Genomic DNA, 14,520 nt, shown 5'->3' on the forward strand with positions numbered 1-14,520 from the left:
CTTGGTAAATTTCTTGCCTTTCACAATTGAGCATCTTGGACTCTGCTGCTGTCCCCTACCTCAGGAGGGATTAGGGACCATAGGTCTACGTCTAGGTACTCTATAAACACACACACACACACACACAATATACTCTCTGCCCCTTTTGTTTTAAGTGTCTTTGAAAGTTAACTGTTTGAGAAGTTAATTAACTTATACAAGATCACACAGTGACTGTGTCTGAGACAGGATTTGGAGCCTGGATTTCCAGTGCACTGAGGAATATGGTCTTTCTGAAGTTAACATTAGAACATAGGATGTTAGACTATGAGAACAGTGTCAGACAGGAAACATCTTTGAAAACTTTAAAAATTAGATCTCATTGTGTCCTTTATACTTGGAATGTCATTGAGGAGACATAGTAACAAAGAAGAAAGAATTATTTGAATCTGTAGGGATGCTAGAACTTGGAACCTGTGTGCTAGATCTGAGTGGAGAGGCCAGTGCAGGAACTGCTGGTTTTCCTTAAGAGACCTTGATGCTGGTTAGGGGCCAGGAGGGACACTCTCATCGTCAGACTGGAGGCAGGATTTCTGGCCACATCACTGGACATTGGTTTCTCCCTTTTCATTTTTTCCTGTTTATTAACCTTCAGGTGCCCAACTGTGTAGAGAAAAGAAATATGTCGTGTTCTCTCTCTTGCTCGGTAAATTTCTTGCCTCTCACAATTAAGCATCTAGGATTCTGCAACTGTCCCCTATCAGGAGAGAATGGAGTTCCTAGACCAGAGTTCTCAAGACTATGTTTCTAGTGACTCTGTGTCGATCTGAGGAAGGACTTTGAAGTCAAGGATTTCTCATATCTACTGAGACATATAGTCCTTCTGAAGGAACATTAGAACATAAGATGTTTGACCATGAGAACACAGTCAGAGAGGAGGCATCTTAGAAAATAATAGAATGTTAGAATGTCTTTGAGTAAGAAGACATAATAACAGATCAAAGAATATCAGAATGTGGAGGAAAGGCTACTGGAATGTGGAATTCAAACATATAGGAAGTACAGATGTGACTGGTGCTTGATCACTGGTCTCATCACTAAACTTGGGCTTTCCGGTCTTTTCCACTTCACTCTGACCTCCAGGTGTCCAACTGTGAGCAGCAGGGAACATGCTGTGTTATATCTAAGTAAATTTCTTGCCGCTCATAGTTGGGTATCTAGGCCTCTACTGTTGCCCCCTGCCCAGGAGAGAATGAGGAAATCAGGGGTAAATCTAGGTGTACATCTCCCCCCTCCATAGCCAGATCTGCATCTGAGTGCAGTACAGATACATGCACATTCACACATGCACACACACACATGCGCACACGTGCACACACACACACACACACACACACACACACACCCTCTGACCCTTTCTTGTTACTTTTTTTGATGGTTGATTGTGCCATTTGATTAATGAATTAACAAGTACAAGGTTGCATTAAGTGTGTGCCTGACAGAACTCAGTCATGTTTTTTCTGTGTAAGGAGGCATATTGTATTTCTTTCTGGCATTAGAAGGTATAATATTAGACTATGAGAACGCAAGGTCAGATAGGCAGCACCTCACATTACCTTAGAATGTCAGATCTGATTTGTCCCTTAGTCCTGGAATGACATTGTCTGAGGAGATGTAATAACAGAGATCAGAGTTTGGATAGAGAAATGCTAGAATATGAAATTTGGGCATATATCAAGTGTGTATCCGAAGGAACCCTGATGCTAGGTCAAGTCTGGAGTTGAGGACAGGTGCCAATGTTCGTCCTTGGAAAGCCTTTGATGCTGGTGAATGACTAGAGACTAAGCCAACATTGCTATCCACTCCCTACTCTGAAGGCAGGATTTCTGGTCCTGTTATTGGACTTAAGGTTTCTATTTTTCACTTCTCTTTCTCTTGTTCTTTGTTCTCCAGGTGCTCTACTGTGTGGAGGTAAGGAACTATGCCATTTTCTGTCTCTTGATAAATCCTTGCCTCTCACATTTGAGCACCTAGGATTCTGCTACTGTCCCCTGCATTAGGAGGGAGTGGGATCCCCATACCTGAGCTCTCCTGTACCCTGCATTCCACCAAGATGTTAGGTTTTGAGCCTATGGTTGGCCACACGTGACTCTTATGCTTGTCTGGAAGGGGAAGTGGAGGTTTTCCCTCCACGGAGGTATGTTGTTTTTCTGAAGGAACATTAGAACACAGGTTGTTAGATCATAAAAAGCGTAGGATAGGAGGCACATTTCCATTGTCTGAGGACACAGAGAAACAGATTACAGAATATCAGAGTCTGGAGGTACGGATACCAAAGCATGGAGTTTGAAAAGCTCATACTAAGTATATGTCTGGAGTAGCCCTGGTGCTCTGACTGAGTGGGGGTTTGCAGGGCAGAGGTCTTCCTCAGGAGGACCTTGATGCTGGTTAGTGTTCTCAAGCTAAGAATGTCAGTACCAGGATACTCCCATCACTGACTGTGTGCCATCTAAACTAGTATTTCTAGCCCTGTCACTAAATTTGGATTTCCTTGTCTTCTCCATTCTTATCCTGTTCTTTGAACTCCAGATACCCAGTTAATATAGAGGCTCTTGGTAAATTTCTTGCCTCCTACAGCTGAGCATCTAGGACTCTATTGTTGTCCCCTTCCCAGAACAGAACGAAGACCTTAGGCGTCAACCTGAGTGCACCTGCCTATCTGAACTCTCAGTCACACCCACATGTGCACTCAAACACCTTCACCCTTCTTTGTTGGTATTTTTAAAGGTAATTTACCAGTGCAGTGTCCAATGCTGGATAAACATCTGTCTGAGGTGTGTTTTGAAGCCAGGGTTTACCATCCAGGGAGGCCTATGGTCTTTCTGAAAAACAAACAAAACAAAAAAACATTTGAAGATAGAATGTTACCCCATGAAAACACAGAATGTGTCAGGAGGCCCTTTAGGGTGTCTTAGAATCTTAGATCTCATTTAATCCTGGAATGGCATTGTCCCAGGTGACACAACAACAGAAATTAGAGAGTTAGCAGAGTCTGGAGGGAGAGGTGGTAGAACACAGAATGTCAGGAGGCCCTTTAGGGTGTCTTAGAATCTTATATGTCATTTAATCCTGGAATGGCATTGTCTAGGCAACATAATAAATAACAGAAATTAGAGAGTTAGCAGAGTCTGGAGGGACAGGTGGTAGAACACAGAATCCGTAAATGTCAGTACATCTGGAACCCTGGCACCAGATCTGAATGGAGTATGGAAGGAGCCCTTGATGCTGAGAAGTGGCCTCCTTAGTGTACAAGCCCAACACTGGGGTCACCACCTAATACTGGTCACTGTCAGTGAGGAGGCAGGATTACTGGTCTCTTCAATGGATTTTACTTTCCCATTTTTTCATTTCTCTTTTCTTTATCTTCTAGTTGCTTGATTGTGTAGAGGTAGGGAAATATGCTGTGTTTTCTCTCCAGGCAAATCCTTGCCTCTCACAGTTGAGCATCTAGAATTTTGCCACTGTCCCCTCTGTCATGAGGGAGTAGGGCCCCTAGACCTGAGTCCTCCTATGTGCCCTGCAGGATACAAGAAGACTGTTTCTAGTGCAGGGTCAGATGGTGACTCTGTGTCTGTCTGAGGCAGGCCTTGAAACCAAGCTTTCCCATCCATGGAGACAGATGGTTTTTTCTGAAGGAGAGTTAGAATACAGAACATTAAATTGTAAAAACACAGTGTCAGAGAGGAGACACCTTAGAACTTTGAAAAATTTTCCATCCAAGGGGGAGGAACCAAGATGGAGGAGTAGAAACAGCACTTCCCTGCGGCTCTGGCTTCCACCTCCTCCAATACATATAAAAAATGACTCTGAACAAATTTTAGAGATACAGAATCCACAAAGTGATAGAGAGAAACAAATCTCCCGCAGAAGGCAGCCCAGCAGGCTGGCAGGAAGGGTCTATAGCAACGTGCTGGGAGCTGAGCCCAGCCCCACATGAGTGGTTTTGGCCCCAGAGCAGCCCCGACCAGCAGCGGCCAGAGCAGACTTCAGGAGAGTGAAGCACCAGCAGCTGTGGTGGTTTCCAGATCTCTCAACCCATAAACGCCAAAGACAAAGTAAAAGGTCAGTGTGGAACTGTGTTGGAATGTGGGTGGATGGAAGAGCACAGTCTGGCCCCTGCCCCCAGGGTGAGAAGCAGCAGAGGTACGGCGGCACAGCCTCATGGCTGCCTCAGGAGCTGCTGGCCTGCAGATTGTAGGGGGACCAAGTGACCATTTAGAGGGTAATTGTTCTTGCTTTGACCTGCTTGGATCTGGATTGTGGTCTTGGGGTGTGTGGCCAGGTGCCAGAGCCTGTGGGGGATGCAGAGAGGGCACCCTCCTAATTGCTCCAGCAGCTGTGAAAACCCCAGTGATTTGGGACAAAGCTCTCTCCATTCTGAAAGCAGAGTTCTACTGTGGCAAAGAGTTCAAACGTCAAGTAATTGACTAGCAACATGAGCAAGCAGAGGAAATTCAATCTTACTTAATACATTCCTTTTTCAGGGACAAAAAGGATCAAAAAATGAAACAGGAGGAAGATTATGTAGTCGGAACTCCTGCATCAAAAGCTCTCAAGAAAAATATGAACTGGTTACAGGCTATGGAGGAGCTCAAGAAGGATTTTGAAATTTTCCATCTGAAAGGGTCCTTTAGCCCTAGAATGACATTGTCTGAGGAGACATAATAACAGAGAATATCAAAGCCTGGACGGGAGGGGTGATAGTAAGTACAAGTGTCTGAAAGAACCCTGGTGCTAGATCTGAGTGACCTGTCCCTGAGAGGCCTCACAGGCCTTCCTTTGGAGTCCCTTGATGCAAGTTAGTGGCCTTGGGTTGGGCCACAACAGCGCTGAGGTTATCCCCATCACTGGCTACTGTCAGTCTGGAAGCAGGATTTCTGAGCCTATCATTGGACTTCGAGTTCTTCGTTTTCTTTCCTCCTGTTCTTCAACCTCCAGGTGCCCGACTGTGTAGAGGCATGAAAGGTGCTGTGTTTTCTCTCTGTAAATTTCTTGCCTCTCTCCGTTGGGTATCTAGGACTCTTCTACTGTTCCCTGCATCAGGAGGGAATAGGGACCCTAGGTATAAGCCTAGATGTGCCTCGCATGCATGTACACACACACACGTCCTCATCCACTTACACATTCCAGAACTTTTTTTGTTGTTAGAATCTTTGAGAATTGACTGGGCCATTTGAGAAGTTAATTAACTAACAAAGTCACAGTCATTCTTTATCTATCTGAGCCAGGACTTGGACTTAGCCTTTCCTATCTACTGAGGCAGATTATTTTTCTAAAGAAGCATTAGAAGATAGAATGTTAGACTTTGAGAATGCAGACTGTCTAGCAGAAGATGCCTTATGAACACCTTACAATGCCAGATCGGTAAAGTCCTTTAGTCTAGGAATATCAGTCTGGAGGGAGTCTAGAACATAGAACTTGGGTTCATAGTAAGTTCATATCTAATGGAATTTCGACACTAGGTCTGAGTGCAAAGTATAGGGTAGGGGCTCCAGGACAGAGGCCCCAGGACTTTTTCAGGAGGCCTGTGATGCTGGTTATGGATTCAGGCTATGTGAAAGCAACACTGTGGGGTTAACCCCATCACTGGCCTCCCTTGTTTTTAAAGCAACATATCTGGACTTACCATTAGGGTTTATTTCCTCCTGTTCCCCCTTTCATCTCTCCTGTTCTTTGACCTCCAGGTGCCTGACTGTGTAGAAGCAGGAAAATATGCCGTATTTTCTCTTGGTAAATCCTTGCTTCTCACAGTTGAGCATCTAGGATTCTGCAACCATCCCATGTCAGGAGGGAGTGGGGTCCCCAGGCCTGAGTCCAGCCATGCCCTGCAAGGTACCAGAAGATTACATTTCCTAGTGCAGGCTCACTGATGACTCTTTGTCTGCTGATGTATGCTGACTCTCTGCAAAGGTATTAGAACATAGTATGCTAGTCTCTTAAAATACAAAGTGTCTGAGACTGGAGGGAATTTAGAGTCCAGAATAGCAGAGAGTAGTAAAGCTAAAAGTTTCCTTCATTCTTAGAATATCAGCATCCTGAAACGACGTAACATGGTAGACTGGATTTCAGAGTCTAGAAGGGGGACAGCTTCTGGAACATGGTATTTGGTTTTGTAGCAAGTGTGTTGCACTTCAAGGAACTTCTGTGTCCTTCAAAGAACCCTAGAGCTGAGGGGATGTGTGTCGCAGTCAAAGCCAAGGATCTTCCTTGGGAGGCTACTGATGCTCATTGTGTGTGTGTGGGGGGGGGGGGGGGGCTCCAGCTGGGCAGAATAAGAACTAGAGTCATCGTACTTCTGGGGACCCTATGTCTGGAGAATTTGGTTTCCCCTGCCCTTCCATTTCCCTCCTCAGGTGCTTTTTCCTCCAGGTGTCTGGCAGTGTAGAGAGTGGTGAGGATGCTGTGCTCTATCAGGTAATTCACCCTTCTCTCACTAACTGGCACCTTGGGCTCTTCTTCGACCCCAGCCTGCGGAGGGAGTGGGAACTCTAGGCCTGTGCACACCTGTGCCCTGCACACCTCTCCTGTACCCTGGCTGTAAGTAGAGAGTGGGCTGGGCTATTGAGATGCTAACAGTGGCTTTCCCATTCACATGATTACCAGATATCTGTGAGAGGACGTAAAGCAAAGTCCAGCTAGCTCTGTCATTGGGTCTCTTTACATTAGGTCCCAGAACAAAAATGATCAGAGTGAGAAAGGTCCTAAGAATCTCAGGTCACAGTGAAAGGGTATCTTAGAATAAGGAACGATTGACCTGGAAGGCCGTTGGCTAGAAGAAGACATGGCTTTCCCAGAACCTAGAGCTCCATGTGTCAGCCCCTATTGGCTGCATTTCCTTTTGGCTATCAGAAGTTGGCAGGTTGACCTTGGAGAATACACCACTCTCAGAAGTGGGAGAGAGAGTGTCTGGAACTTAGGGTGCTGGTGATGAGAATTTTCAAATAGATTAAAACTAGGGCAGTGCCAAGAGGAAAATAATGGCACCAAAAGTGAATATAGAATATGCAACCCAGAGGGTCAGGGTGAAGAGAGGAAGAATTTAGTACAAAGAAGCCAATGTGCCCAGGTTAGAAAGGGACTTTGGAATATGGAAGCTTACCTGAGTGATCTTGGAATGTTCAGTCCTTAGTGTCCAGGACGTGAAGTAGGGACTGTCCGAGCCAGAACAGTAGAAAGGTGTGGCCTAGCTGAGAATGCAGGCCTTTAGAATATAGACCACAGGCTTAGAGATGGCAAGGAAGGAACTTCAACCACAAGATACAGTATTAGAAGCTTGATGGAGAGAGCATTTGATCTGGAGCCTGGGCATGGGGTAAGTGCATGTCTGAAAGAAGCCTGGGGTTATATCCAAGCAGGGAGCCAGGGTGGGGTGGGGGCTTGGAGGCCCAAATCCTCAGTGGCCCCCAGGTGTTTAACCCTTTACCTCACTCCTTGTCCCACACACTGGCAGGCCTCTATCTGGTGGGCGTAGGATTTCCTGCCCCATCCTGGTACTTTGGTTTCCCCACTATGTTCCCTGCCCTTCCTTACTCTTTGACTTTCTCCTCTAAGTATTCAGCAATGTCAAGGTGGTGAGGGTGGAGTAAAGGTTCTATGTCAGGCAGCTTTTCATCTTTCACTGTCAAGCATCTAGACCTCTCCTACTAGAAATTCAGCCTGAGGAAGGACCCTTGATCTCAGCACATCTTGGCCGTGCACACTGCCCCTGAAGACCCCTGGCTGGAAGTTCTCTTCTCAGAGTTACCCAGAGCACTGAGATGTATCTTGTCCCATTCACCTCATTCTTTTTCCTGCCCCATTCATAGACTGGGGTTCTCTCACTTAGCCACCCTGCTTTCTTAACTGACTTTTTCATGTCTTCTTGGTGAGCATCTAGGACTCTGCCCCTGGAACCAGCCTGAGGAGGAAGATGGTCCCTGGGCCCAGATCTGCATGGACAGCATACTGCACCCCTGACCATGTCCCTGGCTGTAAGGTACGTTTTCAGAGTTGCCTGCCCCCCTTAAGATATTAAATGACTTGCCCAGGGTCACCCAGTTATCATGTCTCAGAGTCAGGCCTTGAAACTAAGTCTTTCTTATTACACGGTCAAGTCTCCAGCCATGAGACTGTGTTTTGTCCTGGAAGGAACATTACAATGTGGGATAGTCAAGGGCCCATAGAACACAGAATGTCAGAGCTCTAAGGGTCCTGAGAAGTAGAAGGTGAGAGTTGAAAGGGCCTTACAAATTGGATTACAGGCCTGGAAAACCCTTCATGCACCAGGTATCAGAAGCAGGTGGGAGTTTAGAAAACAATATGCAAGATTGCTTTATGTGTGGCTGAGGCTGAAGGGATATAACACAGGGCACAGTGTGTCAGTGTCTAGAGGGAAGGATCATGGAAGGTGGAACTGGGGCATATTGTGTGTGCCATGTCTGAAGCCTGACACTTGACCTGAGTGTGGAGCTCAGGTCAGGGGGTGAGCAAGGATCTTCACTGGGAGGCCCTGATCCTCAGCATCAGCACTAGGTCACCCCACCACGGGGAACTCTCTGTCCTGCCTTAGGTTTCCCCTGTCCCCCTACTTCCTTCCTCTTCACATTCTGTACACCTGGTTCTTGGTAGTGGGGGTGGGGGGATAAGGAGATGGTTCACTATCAGGTAACTGTCCTTTCTCTCTCAGTCAGCTTGGACTTTGTGACTAGCCCCAGCTTGAACAGAGATCAGGGTCCCTGGGCCTCAGCATGCCTGGACACTGGATATTATCCTTGCCATTTCAGGTAAGTTACACTCTGAGGGAGTTGCCTTTGCTACTGGAAGTATAACTTAGTTGTTAAGAGTCACTCCAGTTGTATGCGCAGAGGCTGGAATTTAAAATTAGGTCCCTAGGCCTTGAAGGCCATACCCTAATTCATTATGCTGGATTACCTTGTATAGTGACTGTTCTAGTATATATTATATTGGAAGAGCTCTTCAAAGCAGAATAAAAAGTCCTGAGGACCTTGCAAAAGACTCAGACCAAAAGACTGACCCTCAAGGGAAATGAGAACATAAATAGTGTCATAGCAGAAAGAGAACGTGGAATACTGACTATTTCTTTGAGTAGACCATAAAATGCAACATTTAAAACTAGGAGGGAGGAACTTAAAACAGACAATGTGGAAGTATTTTCCACCTTTCCTTTTGTATTCCATGACCTAAGTTCCCAATTTAGCAGCCATAACATTTCCTCTGAGCTGTGTTTTATATTAGGAATGGGAGAAACCTTAGGAAGATGAACAACCCAGTTTCAGAGTATGGAGGGAGGAATCCTAAAACCTAGAGCTTGGTCTTTGTATGCAGGCATGTCTGAAGAGGCCCAGGCATTAGAGGTGAATGGGAAATCCAGGGCAGGGACTAGGATCTTGCCTTCTAGCCACAGACCCTGAGTGCTGGAACACTAAAGCTTACAGCAGGAAAGGAAGAATCTTAGAAAAGAGCCCACCGATTTTCAGAGCCAGAAGAATTAGAGAACACAGGGGCAGAACTGGGAGAAGAGGGAACCTTAGAACAAAGCCCTCAGAATATTGTGCATAGGAGTGATGCTAGAACATTGAACACAGATTATTGTAATGTCGATGGAGGGTCATGAGAACTTCGAATGAAAAGCAGCACAGCTAGGTTAAAGACAACTTAGAATATTAAAAACAGGCACTGAGGTAAGGTTTTAGAACATGGAGCATAGAATGTCAGAGTAGAAAGCATCTGGCATACTAAACCAGATTGCCATGTCACAGCAGGGAATGCAGATGCTTAGATTATAGAAAAGAGATTGTCTGAGAAGGGAAGGTGGACCTGAGAATGTAGCACACCCTTTCAAAGGCCTGAAGTGTAGAACACAGAGTGTGGGAGCCTTGAAGGATGGAGGAATCCTTGAACTCAGAACTTGTAACAAGTGCATGGTTGAAGGAACCTTTGATTTTGTCCAAGTGGAGATGGGAGGAAACAATCATTCTTGGTCCCTCTGTTTTCCTTTGGTGATTGTACTATGGTACTATTTGGTCACCTGTCCCCTAGCCTATGTCTGATGGCAGGCTCTCCTGGCTATCATCAGATTTTTCTCCCTGAATTCTCTTTTCCTTCTTCTCTAGACCAGGGCTTCTTAAACTTTTTTCCACTGGCAACTCACAGTTTAAGAAGCGCTGCCCTGGACCATCTACTGCTCAAGTTCAGCAGGCAGTGGGGTTGGGGAGTGTTGGTGGCTGAGAATACTCTTGCCTATCAACTAATTCTCTCTTTTTGCCCAGCAGAGCACCTAGGACTGTTCTGGACCCAGCCTGAGGAGGGAGTCTGGACCTGAGCACACTTTGACACTGTCTCGCCCCTACCACGTCACGGTAAGCTACAGTCTTTGAGAGTTTGTGTCAGAGGCAGGACCTTAAGCCATGTTAGTGGGACCCCAAGGCCAAGTCTGTTACCATGCTGTTTTGTCCTTTATTCAAGGAATCTTAGAACATGGACCGACAGAATTGGAAGGGCCCTTCAGATGGAGAGTATGAGAACCAAACCAAATCTAAGAACACTTTTTCATATCTGGAGGAGCCTTTAAAGAGAGAAGGTGAGAGTTTGAGGGGATGCAAGAAGTTGGAAGAGACCTTAGGTACCAGAACACGGAACATCAGCGTGGAGGAAGGTGCAGAACAGTCAGTGTTAGAACCCAAAGCAAAGGTGGAACATAAGAGTTTACAGCTAGGAGTGAAGGACCTAAAGATCATGTGTACAGATTGTCAGAGGTGGGAGGGACTTTAGAATATCACACACACACACACACACACACACATCACACAATATATCACATTGGCCTTATAAAACACAACACAGAGGATCAGAGTCAGAGAGACCTTAGGCCATGAAGGATGTTAAGAATATGGAGGGGCCTTGAGGTAAGGGCTGTGTGGGGAGGGGGAGCGCAGGGCGGGGAACAAGGGTGGACTCCTCAGAGACCCTGGCTTTTGTTTATGCCCAGAAGTGTGCAGAAGGAGTGTTGCTACCCTTTGCCCCCACTACCACCAGCACTGTTGGCCTCCCTCACTCTAGAGGCAGAATTTCATGTCCTACACTTTCTTCATCAGGTATTTTGTCCTTCAGTTGCCTTGCAGTGTAGAGGTCAGTGAGGATACTGTACTGTTTTGGGTAATTTATCCTTCTCATTGCCTGGCACCAGGGGCTTTGCTTTGACCCCAACCTGAAACAGGAGCAGGAATCCATGTGCCTTGTAACCTACCACTGTCCTTTGGCTATAAGGGAACAGTGTAGGGAGTACCGTGTTTCCCCGATAATAAGCCCTCCCACGAAAATAAGCCCTATTGAGATTGCTACTGTAGTGAAGGTGATCCCCTGCGCTACACGCTACATTACGGTACCCTCTGTATGCACCGTCCCCCCCACCCCCCGGGTGAAACGCACGAACTGCATCCAATCAGAGCTGCAGCAGTGAGCGCATCATCCTGTTCTTCCCCAGTGACTTGCTTGCTGGCGCCATTGAGAGCAGTGCCACGGAGGAGAGCTGAGGCAGGACAACATAAAAACCCGGTATGTAAGCGGCAGTGAGGGGGCATGATGGAGGATAAAAAGGACATGATAGAGGAAAAAAAGAAGAACCCAGGGGGCATGATGGAGTGAAAAGAAGGACTGATGGTCATAATTTTATTATTCTGTCTGTTTTGACCCCCAGACATGAGTACAAAAAGGAAGAGCTACGGTATACTGTTGAGTATAAGAAAGCAATTATAGAGGAGTCACATGGCAAGAATCTTGCAGTTTTCTGTAAAGAAAAACTTTTGGATCTTTTTTATGGTCAGAAAATGGAGAGCAGATTATACCGTAATAACCTCAATCAACAGGTGGATGAGGGAAAAGGGAAAAAGCGCAGGTCTGGATCAGGTCAGCTGCCCTTATATCCTGACTTGGAGATCCTCATTGGTGAATGGATTGCTGACAGGAGAGCAAAGGCCTTGGTTGTGTGCAAGGCTGATATTCAAGCATTTGCCCTTTCAATGGCACCAGAGTTTGAAATGGTCTCAGAAGAATTCAAAGCATCACAACACTGGTTGGACAGTTTCCTTCAATGGTATGAACTGTCCCTAAGAAGATCAACAACACTGTTTAAGCTGGAAGATGCTGAAGTTATTAAAGTGCACTTGCATTCAAGTCCTTTATTGATAGGATCAACATTTCCAAGTACCAAACCTGCAATATGATTGCTATGGATGAAACTGCAGTGTTTATGGGACAAGGATCTCAAACAACAATTCATCACAGGGGTACAACGTCAATCTACATTCCCACCACTGGCTATGAAAGTGCACGGGTCACCTGTGTTTTGGCAATTCGTTTGGATGGAAAGAAAGCCACACCTCTAATCATCAGTAAGGGCAAGAAAGATAAGATTGAACGTGTATCTGGCATTTACGTTCTTGAAACCGAAAAAGCCTGGTGTACACAAGCCGTTATAAGAAAGTGGGTTGATTTAATGCTGCCACTTGTTATGCAAGGTAACCAAAGAGGTCTGATAGTCTGGGATTCAGCCAGCACTCACCGTGCTAAAGAAATGAAGAACTTCCTTGCAGAGAGAAGAATAGATCAAGTAATGATTCCTGCAGGAATGACTGCCTATCTCCAGACCCTTGATATTGCAATAAAGAAGCCATTCAAGGACCATTTGCGCATGGAAGTCAATGACTACATTGAAAATAGAATGGAAAGAAATCAGCGTGGAAACTTGGTGAAGCCCTGTCTGCAAGAAGTCGTGACTTGGGTGAAGAAGTCATGGGATAAAATTACTGACAGCTGTGTCGCCAAGGCACTACAAGCAGGTTACCTGGACAAGACATATTCATTTAAAGAGAGCTATATTGCTGGACATGACAGATTGGGTCCACTTCTTCTGAAGGAAATGGAGGCGCAAGACATCCAGGACGGAATTCAGGGTATGGACACTTATGACGATGTTGTTGAAGAAGATGACATGATCATTATTGAATAAAGGTACATTTTTTTGTTCACATTTACCTGTTTATTAAAATTGCTGTCAATGTTCATTAAAATAAGCCCTCCCCTGAAAATAAGCCCTCTGGTGTTTTTCTGTCCAAAAAAAAAATAATAAGACAGTGTCTTATTATCGGGGAAACACGGTACCTAGGCTGTTCAGTTTCAGGGCCTTGTCCTTATCACACAGATACCATATATCGTGGTTGGTCAGAGAGCAAGAATGTATCTGACTCCCAAGATTAGGTCTCTGTGTGCTAGGCTGCATGCAACAGAGAGCCAGAGGAGGAGAAATGACAATGTCCCAGGATGGCAGCACGCTGAATGTCCAAGCTGAGAGGAACAGTAAAAGATGGCATGTGAGATCCAGTGAGGAGTAACAGACTCTTAGAAGTTGGAACTTGGGCTTGCTTATGTGTGGTGAGTGCGGGCATTGCAGGGCATGTGATGGCTGTTATTTCTGGGTGTCCCTGAACCTTATGAAAGGCCTCAGACTGCAGAATCCCAACGCGATTCTCCCCATCACTGGTTTTGAAACCTTCTGTCTGGAGGCAGATTTCTAGTACTATAACTGGACTTGGGTTTCCTCTAGACTCCCCTTTCCTTCTTACTGTACTTGGGCCTCCAGGTGCCTAGCAGTGTAGAGCTAGAAAAATGATCATGTTCTATTGAGTAATTTTCTCTTCTCTTTCACTGTTGAACATCTAGGATTTTGCTACCTTTCCCTGAGGAGAGAGTGAGTACTCAGGCTTGAACCCAGCCCCGTGACTCTTGCCAGCTTTGAGAGCCTCTAGTTTGTGCATGTCTCAATTAGGAGGACCCTGCCTGGGTAATTTTCTTAGTAAGGATTAATCCTTGTTAGTGGCATCATACTGGGCAGCAGTAGCAGCACCAAGGTCATCTTACACGAAAAGAAAAGTGAAGAGTGCCTCAGGAACAGTTCTTAGTACATACAGCCCAGAACGAGAGGAGAGAAAGGAAACGTGGGGTGTGGAATACAAAGCACCAAAGCCTTCAGGGAGGGACCTAAGACGGCAGGGACAGGAGGGCCCCGAAGAGCAAGCAGAGTAGTGCAGGGGACCTTAGAGCATCCTAGCTTAAAGAAATTGTAACATATAGTGTGTCAGAATCAAGAGGAAAGGCTGTTAGCACTTAAAGTCCTGTATCAGAGACGAGAGACCTTGACCCTCATTGGTGGTCTTGGCAGTATGGCAGTAGCCATATACAGCACAGAGGGCTTTAGGACCTAAAACTCTGAATATCAGAGTCCAAGGTTGGGGAGAAGGGATATTAAAACATGGAACTTCTGGAGTCAGGAGAATCGGAGTTCAAATCTGGCCTCAGACACTTAACACAAAAACTAGCTGTGTGACCTTGGGCAAGTCACTTAACCCCAACTGCCCTCAAAAAAGCAACAAAACAAAGCAAAAGACATGGAACTTCTCCTGGATTGTAGCACTTGCATGTGTGAAG

At 45.8% G+C, this 14,520-nt stretch overlaps 1 long non-coding RNA gene across 1 annotated transcript; it reads right to left on the reverse strand.

The window, feature by feature from the left end:
- Positions 1-58: 58 nt before the first annotated feature.
- Positions 59-5,842, reverse strand: LOC138141697 (uncharacterized). The gene is made up of 3 exons (XR_011163233.1): positions 5,666-5,842; positions 2,776-2,861; positions 59-642 (listed from the first exon to the last, which is right to left on the reverse strand). It is a non-coding gene; the product is annotated as an uncharacterized lncRNA (long non-coding RNA).
- Between the last annotated feature and the right edge of the window lie 8,678 nt (positions 5,843-14,520).

Source organism: Petaurus breviceps, unplaced genomic scaffold (genome assembly GCF_028583685.1).
Source record: "Petaurus breviceps papuanus isolate PSGF00001 unplaced genomic scaffold, PetGlider_PUasm1.0 90459, whole genome shotgun sequence".
Taxonomy (NCBI): Eukaryota; Metazoa; Chordata; class Mammalia; order Diprotodontia; family Petauridae; genus Petaurus; species Petaurus breviceps.